Source organism: Equus caballus, chromosome 14 (genome assembly GCF_041296265.1).
Source record: "Equus caballus isolate H_3958 breed thoroughbred chromosome 14, TB-T2T, whole genome shotgun sequence".
Taxonomy (NCBI): domain Eukaryota; kingdom Metazoa; phylum Chordata; class Mammalia; order Perissodactyla; family Equidae; genus Equus; species Equus caballus.
The window spans coordinates 14,702,036-14,717,989 of record NC_091697.1 but is presented as its reverse complement, the minus strand read 5'-3'; the positions used below and the strand labels follow the sequence as shown (position 1 = coordinate 14,717,989).

General features: G+C 47.2%; 1 pseudogene; it reads left to right on the top strand.

Moving 5' to 3' along the window:
- LOC138917414 (heparan sulfate glucosamine 3-O-sulfotransferase 4-like) overlaps window positions 1-15,954 on the top strand; it is a 117,959-nt pseudogene that overhangs the window by 43,946 nt on the left and 58,059 nt on the right.

Genomic DNA, 15,954 nt, shown 5'->3' with positions numbered 1-15,954 from the left:
GCAGCAGCATGAAGACCAGGGTCAACCTGATGACATTGTGGGTGGGACTACTGGCTGTTTGTCCACATCCTTGTCCTGGGTGCCCAGGAAGGCAGTCACCCAGCAACTTGCAGTGAGGTGTGGCGTGTGACTATGTTTCAGCCAATGCAATGGGAGTGGAAGTGGTGTGTGCCATTTCCAGGTTGGAACTTTTGAAAGCAGGTGTGTCTTCTCCGTGTTCCTTCTTTCTCCTTGTGCAGATTGGTTGCAGACAATGATACAGGCGTCAGGAATGGCGGAGCCAAGAGACGGGAATTCACGGGTGACTGACACACCCTGTGGAAGAGAACCACCTGCCCAACGCGAAACCCACCTTGGCCTGTAAGGTAATCACACATAAATTTCTACTCTCTGGTTATTCTTTTTCGGGATCTGCTTGTTATTTTCTTAACTATTATGGAAATATTTCAAATATGCAGAAGAGTACATAGTATGACCTCTATCTCCGGCCCCAATACCCAGAAAGAACAGACGTTCAATTCTGCCCTATTTGCTTCCGATGTTGCATTCATTTGCTGGGGCTGCCATGACAAAATGCCACACGTAGGGTGGCTTAAACAATAGAAATTTATTTTCTCACGGTTCTGGAGGCCGAAGTTCAAGATCAAGGCGTTGGCCGGTATAGTCTCTTCTGAGGCCTCTCTCCCTGGCCACTTCTCCCTGTGTCCTCACACGGTCTTCCCTCTGTGTGTGTCTGAGTTCTAATCTTCTCTTCTTACGTGACTATCAGTCACATTGGATTGGAGCCTACCCATGTGACCTCACTTGACCTTAATTACCTCTTTAGAGGCCCTCTCTCCAAATACAGCCCTATTTTGAGGTCCTGGAGTTAGGACTTCAACATATGAATTTTCAGGGACATGATTCAGCCCACAATGATATCTGTGTTTTTAAGAAGCAAAATGTTGCCGTCACACCTAAAATTCACATTTCCATCCCGTTCTCCTCCCTCTCTCATCATAGGTATCAGTATCCTAAAATTAATTACATTCTTTATGATTCCAAGAATATCCATGTGCATGGCTCCATTAACAAAAGATTACATTTTTATGCATAGTCAAGACATACATGTGTATGTCTCCATTAACAAATTCTTACATTGTTATGCACTTAAAAAATGTACAGGAACAGCATCACACTGCACATGTCCTTCTTTGATTGGCTTTGGGCTATAAATGGGGAAGGAAAAACAGCAGCCGAGGGTAAGAGAATAAATAAACGGCTTATGCATAAAAACCCAAAAGGACAGATTTCCAAGAGCGTCGCGGTTGGTGACCATGTGGAGGGTCTGGGAGAGAGGTGGTTCTGGGAGAGTGGTTACCTGGAGAGGGCGTGGAAGCTCAGTGCCCTTTCCCCATGTCTTGCCCTATGCGTCTGTTCCATCGAGCTATTCCCGAGTCATATCCTTTTCTAATAAACAGGTAATCTAGTAAGTAAGAGGTTTCTCTGAGTTCTGTGAGCCGCCCTAGCAAATTCGTCGAACCGGAGTAGAGAGTCTTGGGAACCTCCTACTGACAGCCAGTTGCTCAGAAGCATAGGCGACAACCCAGACTTGCTGTTGGCACCTGCAGTGGGGGCAGTCTTGTGGGGCTGAACCCTTAACCTGTGGGGTGTGATGCTGTCTCTGGGTACATAGTGTCAGAATCGAGTTGAATTGTAGGACACCCAGCTGGTGTCCCAAGAATTGCTTGTTGGTGTGGGGGACTCCCCCGACCCCCAACCCCACACACATTGGAATTGGTACCAGAACCCAGGAACAAACTGTGAAAGATAAGCGTCTTAGCTTGGGTTCCCATAACAAAATGCCATAGCGTGGGTGACTTAAACAACAGAAATTTATTTTCTCACCATTCTGGGGGCTGGAAGCCTGAGAGCAGGATGCCAGCATGGTCAGGTTCTGGCGAGGGCTGTCTCCTCAGCTTGCATAAGGTCCCCTTCTCACTGAGTCCTCAGATGGCGGGGTGTGTGTATGCGTGTGAAGAAACAGAAAGAGAGATCTCTTCAACTTCTGATGAGGCCACAGTCCTATCTGATTTAGGTTCCACCATTATGACTTCATTTTCACCATAATTACTTCCTAAAGACCTTGTGTCTGGACATGGTCACAACGGGGGTCAGGGCTTCCATTATATGAACTGTGGGGAGACAGAATTCAGTCCATAGCAATAAATAAAGAGCAAATAAATAGAAACAAAGGTTTGGCATTTATCTTTATCATTTCCTTTCTTCCTGACTTTACTGTCTCGCTCTTTGTCTAGCTTCTTGAGCAAGCAGCTCGTTGGTTTCTAATTTTTCTTTTTAGATAAGTATATTGAAGGTATCTTTCTTCGAAGTATTGTTTAATTCCGTCCACCAGATTTTGTCATGTAGTGCTTACAGCTATAATATTTCCTAAGTTCCATATGAGATCCCTTTCAACGCAAGGTTCTATAAGTTCCCGGCCATTATTATTATTTTCTCATCTGTCGCTCCTTTTACAAGTATGTAATGTTCCTCCTTGTCACCATGTTGGTTTTGTCTGGAGCCTTACCTCCAGATTTCTATAGATATACTTTTTTATTGACAAGTAAAGGACAAAATGAGGAAATATCTTTGCTATATATAAGCGTGGTATCAGTCTACACTCCTGGGACAGTGTAGACTTCTAATCTGTCACTTATCCACCTTTGTGAAAAGGAATTCTAATATTGGCTCACTGAAGTCATTTTGGTCAACAGCAGAGGAAATTGATAATATGTATGTTTTCATCAGTCAGATAGTCCATGTTGTGCTGTATTCACAACAAACTCCTAAGTCTCAGCTAAAAATAACCAAGGTTTATTTCTCAAACATGCTCCATGTCATCAGGGGCTGGCTCTGTATTATCCTTGCTCAGTCTGGAGGATTGAGTAGATGGCAGCTAAAAGATGCTCGATCCAACTTCTTGCACAACTGCCAGGCAGGAAAAACACACTCCCACTGTTTGCCAAAGGTTCTGTCTGGAAGAGACAACCTCACTTTTGCTCAAGTTTCATTCGCCAAAGGCTCACAGAGTCACCTCTGACTTTAAGGGGCCAAGAAGATACATCCCTTCTGTGGGCCAGAGAAGAGCCGACAATATCTGGTGAACAGCAGTAATAATAACTATACACTGTGCTCTATTGTGCCTTCCAAAGCTTATTTTTGCTTTTTGTTTGTTGATTTTTCAAAAATTCCCTTCAGTTATGTGAGTTACCATAAATCCTTCTAGTCAATTTCTTTAATAAGAAAACTGAAGTTAGCCAGAGTTAGCTTCTTTCGCTTAAAAAAAAAAACTAAGGCATTAGATTTGGCGTTATAAATGTCACTAAGCGGCTTAGGAAAGTGAACTTCAGTTTACACCTTGGGCTGGTTTTGAAGAAAGGGTACACACCGATTTTTCAAGGATAAGGTTTTAATAGGAAAAGAAGCAGGGCATGGCATGAGCCAATATTTAGGTCCGAATAATTACTGGTGGCTGCAGCATGTCAGGCAGGGAGCCAGCTGTTTTTGCATATGCTCTCTAAGTCAATTTAATTCTTTATAAAAACAATATGAGGTGAGTCTTACTATTCATCACTTACATATGCAGAAACTGAGGGTCAGGGAGGTGAAATGACCTGTCCGAAAGTCACTTAACTAGCAAATGATGGCTTTGTTTCAACTCCATCATCTGATCAGGCAGAGGTGAAAGAGAAGAATGCAATGTGTGCTTTTGGGTAGTGGGTACTGTTCGGTTTGGCAGGACTGTGGGATACATGCAAGGCAGAGGGGCCCTTGAGTGCTAAGGCAGAGAGTTGGAGTCTATCAGGTAGGCAGTGAGAGGAAGGTTTCTGCATCAGAGAGGGCACTGGTGGAGCCATGCCTCAGAAACATTGATCTGCTATTGTCCTCTACGATGAAGAGAAATGAGGCACGCTGGAGGCCTGGAGACCAGTTGGAGCAGCATTGTAAAAACTCTCATAGGCCTGAATGGGCATGGGTGTTGGCAACGGAAAAAGAAAAAAGTATTCTATCGAGTCTCCAGACGCCCAGGGAATTGCTGAACGAAGTCTGAGTTCTCCCTATGTAGATAGCTCGTACTTTCCATTATAGGTTTCTCAAGAACTGGCTCCCAGAAAAAACCTGGATGGAGAACAAAACAGGTAAGTGCCCAAGTGAGAAATCTACAAAGCTCCTCTCCCCAAAAATCACCTCTTCCCCATCAGTTGTGGGGCCTAACATTTCACCAACGGGGTTCCATTCTTTCAAGAGTCTCTTATTTAAGTAGGACTATCTGTGGACAAGAGGGAGAAGCGACACTGGGAAGTGTCCTCATTAGCAGCATCCAGGCAAGTAACATAAATGTATGAGGGCACTCTGGGGGGGCACCGTGAAGAACAGGGCACATGCTCCATGTCAGGGGGGCCTCTCGGTTCTGGCTGAGGGGCCCAAAGTTGCAGGATCTACTATTTCAGCAGAAACCTCATAGCCAAATTTTTTGGGAAAGTCCTCAATTTTACAACATTGCAACCAGTTTCAACTTCTTAATATCACTGCGCTGGCCACATTCAGTTCTTAATTTGTTACCAGTTTGCCACCTCTAGGTTAAATGTTAGTACCATTTTATCAAAACCTTTCCATATTTGAAAGCACATCTTTAGTAAAAGTAGCTACAGAGCAAGTTCATTTGGATTGCCGAGAGCTGGGATAGAGAAGTCTGGGAGCCGGGCAGGGACTGTAGGGAGGCCCCTGGACCACGTGCTGGGCATCCTGGTGCCTTAGCTTTGAAAGGGAGATGGACGACAGCAGTGACAATATTTGCTGCAACCGGGCCCTCCTGGGCGACCACCCAGAGCTGGGCCTGGAGCCGAAGGAGGGATGGGCAAGCTGTGCTGCTCCCAGCTCCAGTTGGCCCCTTCCCATTAACATTACAGGAGTGCAGTTGCGTGGTGTTTGAAAAAGCATCCCTAGTTCCACGAAATGATTTACAGGACACCAGACTCTGCATTTCAGAGGTCTCCGGTGTACCATAAAAAATATATTCTAAAGGAATAATCTTTATCTGAGCTGAAGCTGCAGTGAAGGAAGCTCATGTCCAGCTGAGAGCAGCCGTGAGCTTCTGTTCACTCAGGGAAAAGTCTGTGTTCATGTTATTGGAGCAACATTTTTTTCTCTCTTTGGCACTAGGTATCTAGTTAATATTTAGACACTATATACATTTTCTTTCAACTGTTGTCCCCGTTATGTGATCAAACAAAACCGGAGATGCCAAGCACATCAGCCCTGTAGGTGAAAGCAGACCCTCCAGGCACCCAGCTGTGGCTAGCAGGGTAAACAGGACTCACTGGAGCCAGCCTCTGGGAAAGACTGGCGCCAGGTGCGTGCAGGGCCAGCCCCTGCCCCCAGGAAGCAGAGTTCGCTGGAGTGCCTCAGTTGATAGCTCTGCCTGTTCCTGCCATTCCAGCCTCGCGTTTCCTCTACCTCCCTGAGCAAAAGGAAACAGGAAGCAAAGTGTAGTTTTGAATGTTCCAAAGCTTTCTGATGTTTACCATTCCCCCCAGGAGAGGGACGTGAGGGACAGAAATCTCTCTGCAAAGAAGATACTTTGTAATTCAATGAAGCGATGCACAGACACAGCAACACAACTTCTCTCTGCTTATAAGGTGTTTAGAGCGATGATAGTCTCAGTCTATTTTGGTCCAGGGAAATCCAGGGCGCATGTGCATCTGTGGTTCAGGGTGTCCAGGAGGAGACAGCCTCTCCTTTTGGAGCAGAAAGCACAGTCAACCAACCGGTGGCGGGACAGAGGCAGAAGCTCTAGGGCAAGGAAATTTGTGGGTTTGTGTCAAAGCTCCGCCAATCAGGAGCTTCAAGTTAAGATGGGGAGGCTGGAAAGATGGAAGTTGGCATGGGAATCCTGGTATGGACAAGAAATTCCTCCTGGGTCAAAGGCAGGAGGATGTCCAGGAAGGGAGAAGGGCGGGTCACGGATGGACCGAGTTTACCTGGAGTCCCATGAGAAAAGGGGAAGCGAGAGCTCACCGCCTTGTGGCCGCCAGCTACCTGTTGGGCGGCACTGGCGGCAGGCGTCGGGCTCTAAGTCTCTGAAAGTATCAGGAGAGGGAAGGAGAAACTGGCGTCCCAGGCTCCCAGGGGAGGGGAACCTCTCCAGCATGAATGTGGTGCGGGGCGGGGGAGGGGGGCACGATCTCCGCTTTGCCGGGTGCCCCAGGCCTAGCGCACGCCGCCTCTGTTCTACGTCCCCCTCTGCAGGCGCGCTCGAGGCGCACTCCCCCTTCCCTCGGCGGCGCGGACCGCGCGCCCGGGCCCCTCCGCCTCCCATCCACGCCTTTCTCTTCCCGCAGAAAGTTAGCAGCGGGGAGGGAACTCGGGGCTGCAACAGGGCGCGGCGGCGGCGGCAGAGACTGAAGTAGGAGCCGCGTCGGAGCCGGGGAAGCGGGGGCGCTGCAGACGGAGCAGGTGCAGCCGGCGGGTCCACGCGCCCCCCTTGGTCCCCTTGCCGGAGGCTGAGGGGGGTGGTGGGGGGCCACCCGGACTCCGTGGGAAGAGTGGGGAGGGGGATCATGCAGCCGGGCTCTTCCCCGGCGCAGCGCGACAGCGGCCAGGGCCGGGGTGCAGTGGCGTCACTTCATGCAGCCTGGGCGGCTGGGGGGGGGGGGGGGGCCGGGCGGGGGCGCTGGCGGCGGCTGAAACCATGTCCGGGCTGCGTCGGGGGCTGCCGCCGCCGCTGCCGCAGCGAGCCCGGAGCCGCGATGACCCCGTGGCCCGCACCTCCTCCGCCTCTGCCTCCACTTCTCGCCGCGCCGCCGCCGCCTGGCGCGCAAGCTGCTTTTTCTCTGCGCCTTGTCCCTGTCTGTCACCTACCTGTGCTACAGCCTCCTGGGCGGCTCGGGCACCCTGCAGTTCCCCGTGGTGCTGCAGGAGCCGCCGGCACTGCCGCCGAGCCCCTGCCGAGCCCGCCGCCACTCTCTCTACTGCCGCCCCCCATGCGCCTTGGCACCCCGTCACAGCCCTCCGCGCTGCCGCCGGACAACGCGAGCCGCGAGGAGCCTCCGGAGCCCTCCAAGCAGCCCCCTGCCCCCGGGGCCGACGGCTGGGGTCTGGCGAGCGGCAGCGGGTTCGCTAGGGACCCCTGGCTCCGGACCCCTGTGGCCCCTGGCGAGATGATCACGGCGCAGAGCGCGCTGCTGGAGAGGGAAGCGCAGAAGTCCAGCACCACCCACGAGGAGCTCGCAGGCCGGAGAGCGGTGAATGGGAGCAGCGAGAGGAGCGGCGCCCTCAGCACCCCCAACTATGGGGAGAAGAAGCTGCCACAGGCGCTCATCATCGGGGTCAAGAAAGGAGGCACCCGCGAGCTGCTGGAGGCGATCCGAGTCCACCCGGACGTGCGGGCCGTGGGCGTAGAGCCACGCTTCTTCGACAGGAACTACGAAAAGGGGCTGGAGTGGTACAGGTAGGACCCTGGGCTCGGCGCAGGCGATAGATGGGTGGGGAAGACCCAGAGGGAAAGCTGCGGCTTCTCACGCCCTTCGACATCCAGGCACCTCCCCGAGAGCCCTTCGCCCCACGAGGGCTGTGCGGACCCTGGCGGGGCTGCTCGGGGGAGCGCGGAGAGGACTGGAGGCTGGCCAGGGATCACTGTATTTCAGGGCTAGGGGAGCTGGTGTCACACTGCCCTGCCTGCCTCAGGCTCCTCACCCAGGGAGGTGCTTTCTGAAGCTGCCTAGCTCCACGCCTGGAAATCCCCAGCCCAGGTGCCCACGGGGTGTTTCTCAGGCCAGTCTCTTGTGGGGCTCAGCGCTGCTGCGTTGGGGACGCTAAGGCATGAAGCAGGATAGCTAGATTGACTGAAGGGCTTTGAGATCTCCTGGAATCTCTCAAAATCGCCCTCAAACGTATTTGCGTGTCTGGAATCCGACTTTAGTATTTTCAGGTTAGAGCAAAATGAACAGGGAACAGTTAAAAAGATGATGCTGGCGAGTTTTGGCTTGCTAGAAAAGACTGAGGATGTTCCCCATCTCCAGCAACCCTGGGTTGCTTTGGCATCAGGAGCATCGAGGTCTGCAGGACAGTCGGTGCCCTAAGAGTTTTTACATCCTGCACCCCTGCCCTTTCTAACCGTCGCCTCCTTGGCAACAGATTAGAGCTTCTGTCTTGTGAGGTGTTCATCTCCCTTGTCTTCCACCGTCTCCCAGCGGTGAGGGAAAGGAGAGGAGAGTAGAAAGTTAAGTGCAGGTAAAATAAATTAGTAATCCGGCTTTCTTGCCCGCCATTACATTTAAAAAACACTGGAGCAGATTCCCAAAAGGCAAACCTCCTTTGCTCCCCCCCCCCTTTTTTATCTCTTTCTGAAAAACATCTGGATGGCTGGTCCCATCTCTGTTGCGTCTCAGTAATTAATTGGAATTGTCAGACAAACACAGGCTTTGTCAGCTAAAGTGGTATTATCATCTTCACAAGGCCAATAGGTAAAATAAGGATTGTTTCCTGACAAGTTGCCTTGCTGTTGAAGAGATGTGCTTTCTAAGTTTAAATTACAGCCTGTGAAAGTTTTAGAAATAACCTAACTTCAGAAATATATAGCAAATGTGTATTATATAATAATATATATTACTATAGGTATGTATTATATAATATCTATTATATATGAATATATAATATGTATTGATTGATTTCTTCCGCTTTAGAAAATACCCCTTATGCTTTCAAAGCTTGAGAAAAGTACACTTAGGCATAAACATTCCAGCAGGTTAAATGGAAACAGCAAATGTGTCTGTTAATGTCTTGTCTGTTTCAACCGAGAGAACTAATTGCAACATTTTAGGAGGCTTCAAACAGCCGCTTCCTATCAAAACAGAAACCAGTCAATGCCTGCTTGAACTGGAAAATCAGTTTTATAACATTGCAAGTCATGGCTTCGAGTTTGCGATTATAATTAAAAAGGTGTCAGGATGATTAATGCAGCAACAGCAAACCAGAGAAAGAAGGGGATGTTTGGGAAGGTTTCGGTTGTTTAATTGTTGGTTGTAGGAATGTTCTGATTTCTGCTGTGGGGCAGCTTCAGCCCTATGAGGGTCACTGTGGTCTTTTCCAGTTCTAATTTTAAAGCTGTGTATCTTGTGAGAAGTGTCAGATGCCCTTTGGGGGAGAGGAAGGCCTGAGGATCAGACCTTTCCAACATGTGTTGTGTTGCTTTGTGGCAGCTGGAAATAGAGATGGGGTGTTTGATTCAGGTGACTTAAAATAACGTTGATGACGTGTGCGTGGTGGAGTGCTTGTCAGGAAGTCCCATCGTAGGGTCTGGAGAATTTTCTGAATGAAAGGATAGAAGATGCCAGATTTTCTCATGTTGTTTTTACACTGTGGCTTGGAAAGGAAGGTATGAACTGGCCTCGCTGTCGTGACATGGCTACTGAAGATGTCATTCCAGCTCGGTGGTACTCTCAGCCATCACTTGTGGTATTTGGGCCTTGTGGTATTGGGTGTCAGTATTTGGTAGCCACCTGTAGAACTGTTCCACTGGAGAGGTGTGGACAGAACTGGATCCTCTTGATCCTCACTTCAGAGGACCATGCGGTGTCTCTGTGTCCTCGATCTGCTATGCCAGTGACTTGCCTGTTGGAGACCCTTATGTTCAGTGGTGCCGATTGGAAGTGCGGGAGGAGAATCTGTCTAACATAGAGGTAATCATTAGCCACCCAAACCTGGCTGTTGAGAAGACTCCCAGAAACCCCTTGGACCTGCAGGAGCCGAGTGGGCTGGCACTGGCCTTGGACCGCTCTCCAGCCTTATGAGGGACAGCAGTGCTTTGAGGACATTTGTGGGATTTTTCCTTGCTGCACCTCTTCAGGCTCCTCTCTCTCCCATGTAGGAAGAGGGGATGACAACCTCACTCTATTGTAGGAAAGGAAACAGTGGCATTGATTCAAACCAGTAACAGAAACCCTTCCTCTTGGTTCCCTGATGCAACTGCGTCTTTTCAGTGGTGGCATCGCTACTTAAATGGTTATACCACGTATTCTGCCTGAAATCTTACTCTACTGTTTAACTGGTTAGAGATCCACAGGTTAATTAAAGGCTTTGATTTCCCCCATATATTTATTTTGTTTTTGTTTTTCTTTTCAGTGTGTTTCCCAATAGCCTACTAATTCTGCTAGTGTTTCTGTTCTGGTTGTGTTTTCAGCAAGAGGGAGAGCGAGAAGAAATTGGGGCTGCTCTCGGCACAGCTGGCTTGGGGTTTCCTCATATCCAACTAGGCAGCCCTAGCAGTTTTATTTCTGGTGTCCCTCAGGCTGTATCTAAATCTGGGTTTTGCTTTCTTCTGTGCTGTTGATCTAACGTGAGTCAAAGACACATCTGAGATGAGGACACGTGCATTGGATTTTCAGGGCAGTATGGACTGATGGATTAGGATGTGTGTGTTAAAGCTATGGAGAAGCAAGCTTCACTTGGTGGATGGACAGAGGCCAGTGATTAATAAGTGGGAGTAGATTAAACCCTCCACTCCTTCCTCTGTCCACCCCCCAAATAAAAGGGCAAAGCCAGAACACACCTTTCAGTATGAGCCGATACACTCTGGCTGGGCAGAGGCCTTGAACTCTCCTAAGGGATGGGACCTTGTGGCAGGCCAACTGGCTGCCACGGCAGAACTCATCAAAGTGAGAGAGACGACTCGAGCTGTGGCCTCCCTCGTGGTTTACAGACTGAACAGTAACCGTGACCACTTTGCTCTGGGAGCCACTCAGCTCCAGGGTGCTGAGAAGGGACCCTCCACGGTTTCCAGTTGTCTGCAGTGGTAGCAGTTAATAGGCAGGTCCCATTGGCTGGGGGAAAATAACTCAGGAAAACAGCTTCAGTCATGCTCATGCCACACAGAGGAAAGTGGTCAGCACCATTATTCGCATGTGGTATTTGGAGAGAATGAAAGAGGACAATGGAAAGGCGCTGGCATTGATTGAATGCCTGTGATTGTGGTGGTTGGTGCTTCACAGACATGTTATCACATCGGGGTGTCATGATGAGGCTGTGAGTTAAACAGCAATATTCCTGGTTTACACTCCAGGTGGCTCCCGGAGGGTGAACCACTGGCTGAAGGTTGCTCAGCTGGTCAGTGGTTGAGTTGACCACATCTGTCCAATTTCAGAGTGCTGGTTTCTTTCCCTGTGCCACGCTACCACTCAGAAAGTACTGGAATGTCTTTTCCTTCTTTCATTCAACAAACACTTAATAACGTTTACCATGTGCCCAGTACTGTTTTAGGTACTGGGGATAAAGTGGAGAACAAGACAGAGGGAGTACCTGTTCTTGTGGAAATGGCATCTTTTAGTAGGGTGGTAGGGGAGACAGCAAACAAACGAGTCGTTCTTTTAACCTTTTTAATGTGGCTGTAGAAAACTTAAAATGACACTTGTGACTCCCATTGCATTTCCAGTGGGCAGGGCTCCTGTAGAGCAGTGCTTTTTAAACTTGAAATGCACATGGATCACCTGGGGTGTTGTTAACATGCAGATTCTGATTCAGCAGGTCTGGGGAGGGGCCTCAGACTCTGCATTTCTAACTTCCCAGTTGATGCTGATGCTGCTGATCCCTGAACCTCACTTTGAGAAGCAGGAGTTTAGAGAGTAATTGGGGTGTGTGTGTGTGCATGCACAGATACTATTTTAAGTCAAATGGTTAGGGGAAACCTCTCTGGGGAGGGGATGTAAATGAAGTGAAAGAGTAAGAATCTTCCATGTGGATATGTAGGTGGAGAGGTTTCCAATAGAGGGAACAGCAGGCACAAAGGCCCTGAGGTGGAAACAGGCCTTATGGCCTTACAGAGTGTTCTTTCATTATTTCAAAAGCAAGGTGTTTGTAGCTGGACAAAATTGGGTTTTGCAACTTACTAGTTAGATGATCTTGGTTGGATAACTGATTTAACATCACTCATTTTCACTTTGTTTATCTGAGAATAATGCCTGCCTTGCAGGATTGTTGAGAGGAACAAATGAAATAATAAAAGTGAATGTATTTTCTAAGCAAAAAGTGAGTATCCTAGACCAAAAATCCAAATGGACTCAACTACTGGGTTTTTCCATTTCTCAAATCCTTTTGGTCTCATATGCCTTACCTTCTGTCACAGCTGTCTTAATAGTGAGAGAAGAGTCTGTTATTGGGGGTGTTTTTAGGAAAAGTCTAATAATGATTGGCTTTGCAGTCTACATCTGCTTAACCTCTTAAACCAAGGGTCACCAACTCACATGCCTTCTGGGCCCACAGCGATTGTATAAATGAGTGAAACAGACCAGGTGGGGAGAAACTGGGACGCACAAGCTCTGTCTAAAGGGGCAGCTACTCTTTTCCACGTGCAAATGTGGCATCAGGGTTATCAGATCTTCCAGTTGGTAAGAGAAACTGGAAATCCAGTTTTTGATGTGAAATTATCTGGTGTTTAATGCTGGCAACAGATGGAAATTTCTTCCGAGCGCAGTGTGGGCCAGCACTGCAGACAAACAAAACCCACCTGTGGGCTCGGTACAGCCAGCCGGCTACCAGTCTGTGGCTCTGGCTTAAACTCATTTTGGAAAGTAACTGGCACACCCGTACCCTTTGTGGTTGTCAGAATTGTGGCTTCTGTGTGCTGTTTTAGGTTACAGTTTTCCCCCTTTGCAGATGTTGCAAGAGCATGGGGCAAATACCTCCCAGATACATTGCAACAACAGCAAAAGGAGCTGGGTAGAAAGAGAAACATCGAGGCAGAAAAAGACAATTCCCCAATAAATTTCCCATTTGTTCCCAATGAACATTTTCCAGAAGTTGAGAAAATTTTCAGCTTTTCACTCATTAACGAGGCAGTCCCCTATTTGATCCATATTGATAAACTGTACTTATGTAATAGGGTCTGGTCAGGTGGATTGAGTAAGACCTGAGAGTTAGAAAAATTGAGTTCTGGCTTTGCCTTGCCCCATCCTAGTTCTGTTGGGCGTTGGGTTACTTATATTAAATTGTTTCTTTCTCTCCTTTTCTTTTCTTTTCATCTTTTTTTTTTAAATCCCTGTTTCTTTTCTGATGAGGTTATATTGTCTCCGTAGGGCCCATTCGCCCACTAAAATGCTTTGGTTCTGGAGCAGACGTCTGTGTTAGACCCTTCAGAGGAAGCAGGAGAGCACTGTAGGAGCAACGTTATTTGGAGCCAGTTTTTGTATCTCTGAGTCAGAATCCACTGCATCCTCCTTGTGTGACCTTAGACAAGTTACTTAATATCACCAAGCCTCCATTTTTTTGTCTGCAGAATGGGCTCAATGTTACTTACTTGTAAGTGATTATGTGAGGGTGAAATGAAGTGGCCCTTAAAAAGTGCCCCCACGCAGAGTGTATGACATGATAAATTTCTTCTTCTCCTTCTCTCCTCTCTCTCTTTCCTAATTTTCCTTTTCCTTTGCATTTCTCCTTCATTTTCCTTCAATTCCTTCCTTTTATCTTGCCTATCAGTACAGAAGGCCCTACAGAGAAAGCTGTAATGCATTTTTCATTAGCAAATCATCTTTCATTTCAAGATTATGTCTGAATGAGGGATCTCAAACCCTGAAGCAGATCTTAAGTAGCTCTCCAGAGAATAATCCAAACCGATTCCAGAATTGGGTCTACTGTGACATGAGCCGAAGGAGGAGAAGAGTCTGATTTCCTGGGGTACCTGCAGCCAGCCTTCTCCACTAAGGGGACGGGGGATGGAAGGGGGCAGGCTCTCGGGGCTTTCCTTCTCATATTTTCTTGAGCCCACTGTAGGAAGGAGGCCGCTTGCAGTGGAGAGAGACTGAGGCATTTAGAATGCTGAGGGCATGCTTTGCCTTCCATTTTTCTGCAGAGCTGAAGGCACTGGAGAAGGCAGGACTGTTCTGGCAGACCCCGCCAAACTCCCTACGTTGCTATTTGGCCACTTTCCCTGGAGTTCTCCAGCCATCATAACATGACTTAATTATTTTAACTTTTGTAAATCATACCAGGCATTTTTAGTTTTAAATTGAGTCAGGAGAGGGGCCTTGAGACTTTAGGTGAATGAGAGATTGCCAGGGTTGTACGTTAGAAAGTTTTAAAGGTTTTGGGTTTGCATAATGGATGCTATTTCTGAAACTGATTGAACCAACGATCTTTCAAGTAATCTCTTGATTCCATTGGTCTCTGCGGTTTGACAAGCTCCTCTGTAACTGTCTTGGGAATTTCAGTCTGAAATTATAATTCACTAAGGGAGCTTTTCAGCCCATCTTGCCATTCATTAAAAGCAAGCGGTTGATTTTTTTTTTTTCTTAACACTCACTAGTTAGGGTTGCCTACCTTTACTTTTTTTTTTTTCAATCTTTATTTAAGAATGTGTAAAGCATATTTACAGGGAAACAAAGCAGCACATCAATTAGGCAATACTTTTTTGGTTGTGAATGATAGAAATTGAGCTTAAATTATTATAAACAAAAAAAAGATGCTTTATTGGCTTATGTAATTAGGAAGTCTGTGGGGTAAGTGGCTTCAGGAAAAGCTGAATCCAGGGGCTTGAGTGATTTGACAAGGTCTCTGTCTCTTTCCATTCTTTGCCGGGTTTGTCTCTACCTTGCCTCATTCTCAGATAGATTATCTCACTACATTTTAGGCAAGATGGTAAGCAGCAACCCGAGACAAACATTATATGTTTATTTAATTCTTTTGGAAGTAATACATTTTTTTTAAATTGAGAGGTTTATGCTTTCCCCCAAATTACAGAATTGTTAAACCCCATTACGGAAGTCTCTAGTGTATTGTTTTCCTCTGCATTGTGTTGAATTGTAAATGCTATTGCAAATTCCAGAAATATAAAATTTTCTAAATTTTATAGTCTCTTTTCTTGGTCTCTTGAAAATTTTCAGCTAGCTCTATTCACGTAAAAATACCCTCAACCAAAAGCAGTAGTAAACCATAGAGAAGAAAATAACTTCTCCATTAAAACACAGACGGCTCCACCACAAAGGCCCATATGAAATGAGCACACATTCAAGCAAAGCTGAGTTCCCGAAGGCCAAGAAGATTCCGTGATGGATTGCCTCCAAAGGAGAAGCGTAGACCCATATTTTCATGAGTACAGTTTTGCTGATCTAAAGATGTCTGGGCACACTGAACAAAGTACTTTACTTATAAATGTAAGTTCACATTTGTGATGTCTGATCACTGAGATAACTAATAATGAGGCTACATGAAACTTAGGGTAGATAAGTGATTTTGAAAAAACTTTTCTTAAGAGCTTCTGCAAGAAATTCCTGGAGATGCCTGTGGTCCAGGTTGGGTCATGTGCTCATTCCTAAAGCTGTCGTTGTGTAGTACCCTCATCGGGCCTGGCTGATGTAGCCACCCCTTTGGCCTGGAGTGGTGGGGGGAGTAAGCAACCAGGGCTAGTCCCACTGAGACCATAGGGAATAGTTTCCCCATGAAGATGAGGTGTTCAAGGGTTCTGTTGCTAGAAGTGGGGACCAGTCTAGCCACATGTTTATTAAACCTATAAAGATCTACTTGGGACAGGTGTATGATCTCTCTGAGTATTTTAACCCAGAAAGAGGGACAAAGGGTTAATATTGGGAGGTTCCATGCACTTGTTATTTTAGTTATTCATTTATTTATTTATTCATTAACCATGTATTGACTGTCAACTTTGTGCTGGGGCAGACATGAATCAGTCATGGCCGGTGACCTGAAAGAGCCTGCAGAGTGGAGAAACGGACAAGTGAATGGTTACCTCACAAAGTAATAAAAGTCCTGACACAGTGGGGTTTATTCCAGGAATGGAAGGATGGTTCAATCTTAGGAAATCTAATAATTTGGCTTATTCTTAGTACGGGTAAATGAGAAAAATTCTATGATTTATTTGATGGATGCTAAAAGGCATGTGATTAAATTAGCATCTATCTCTAATTTTTA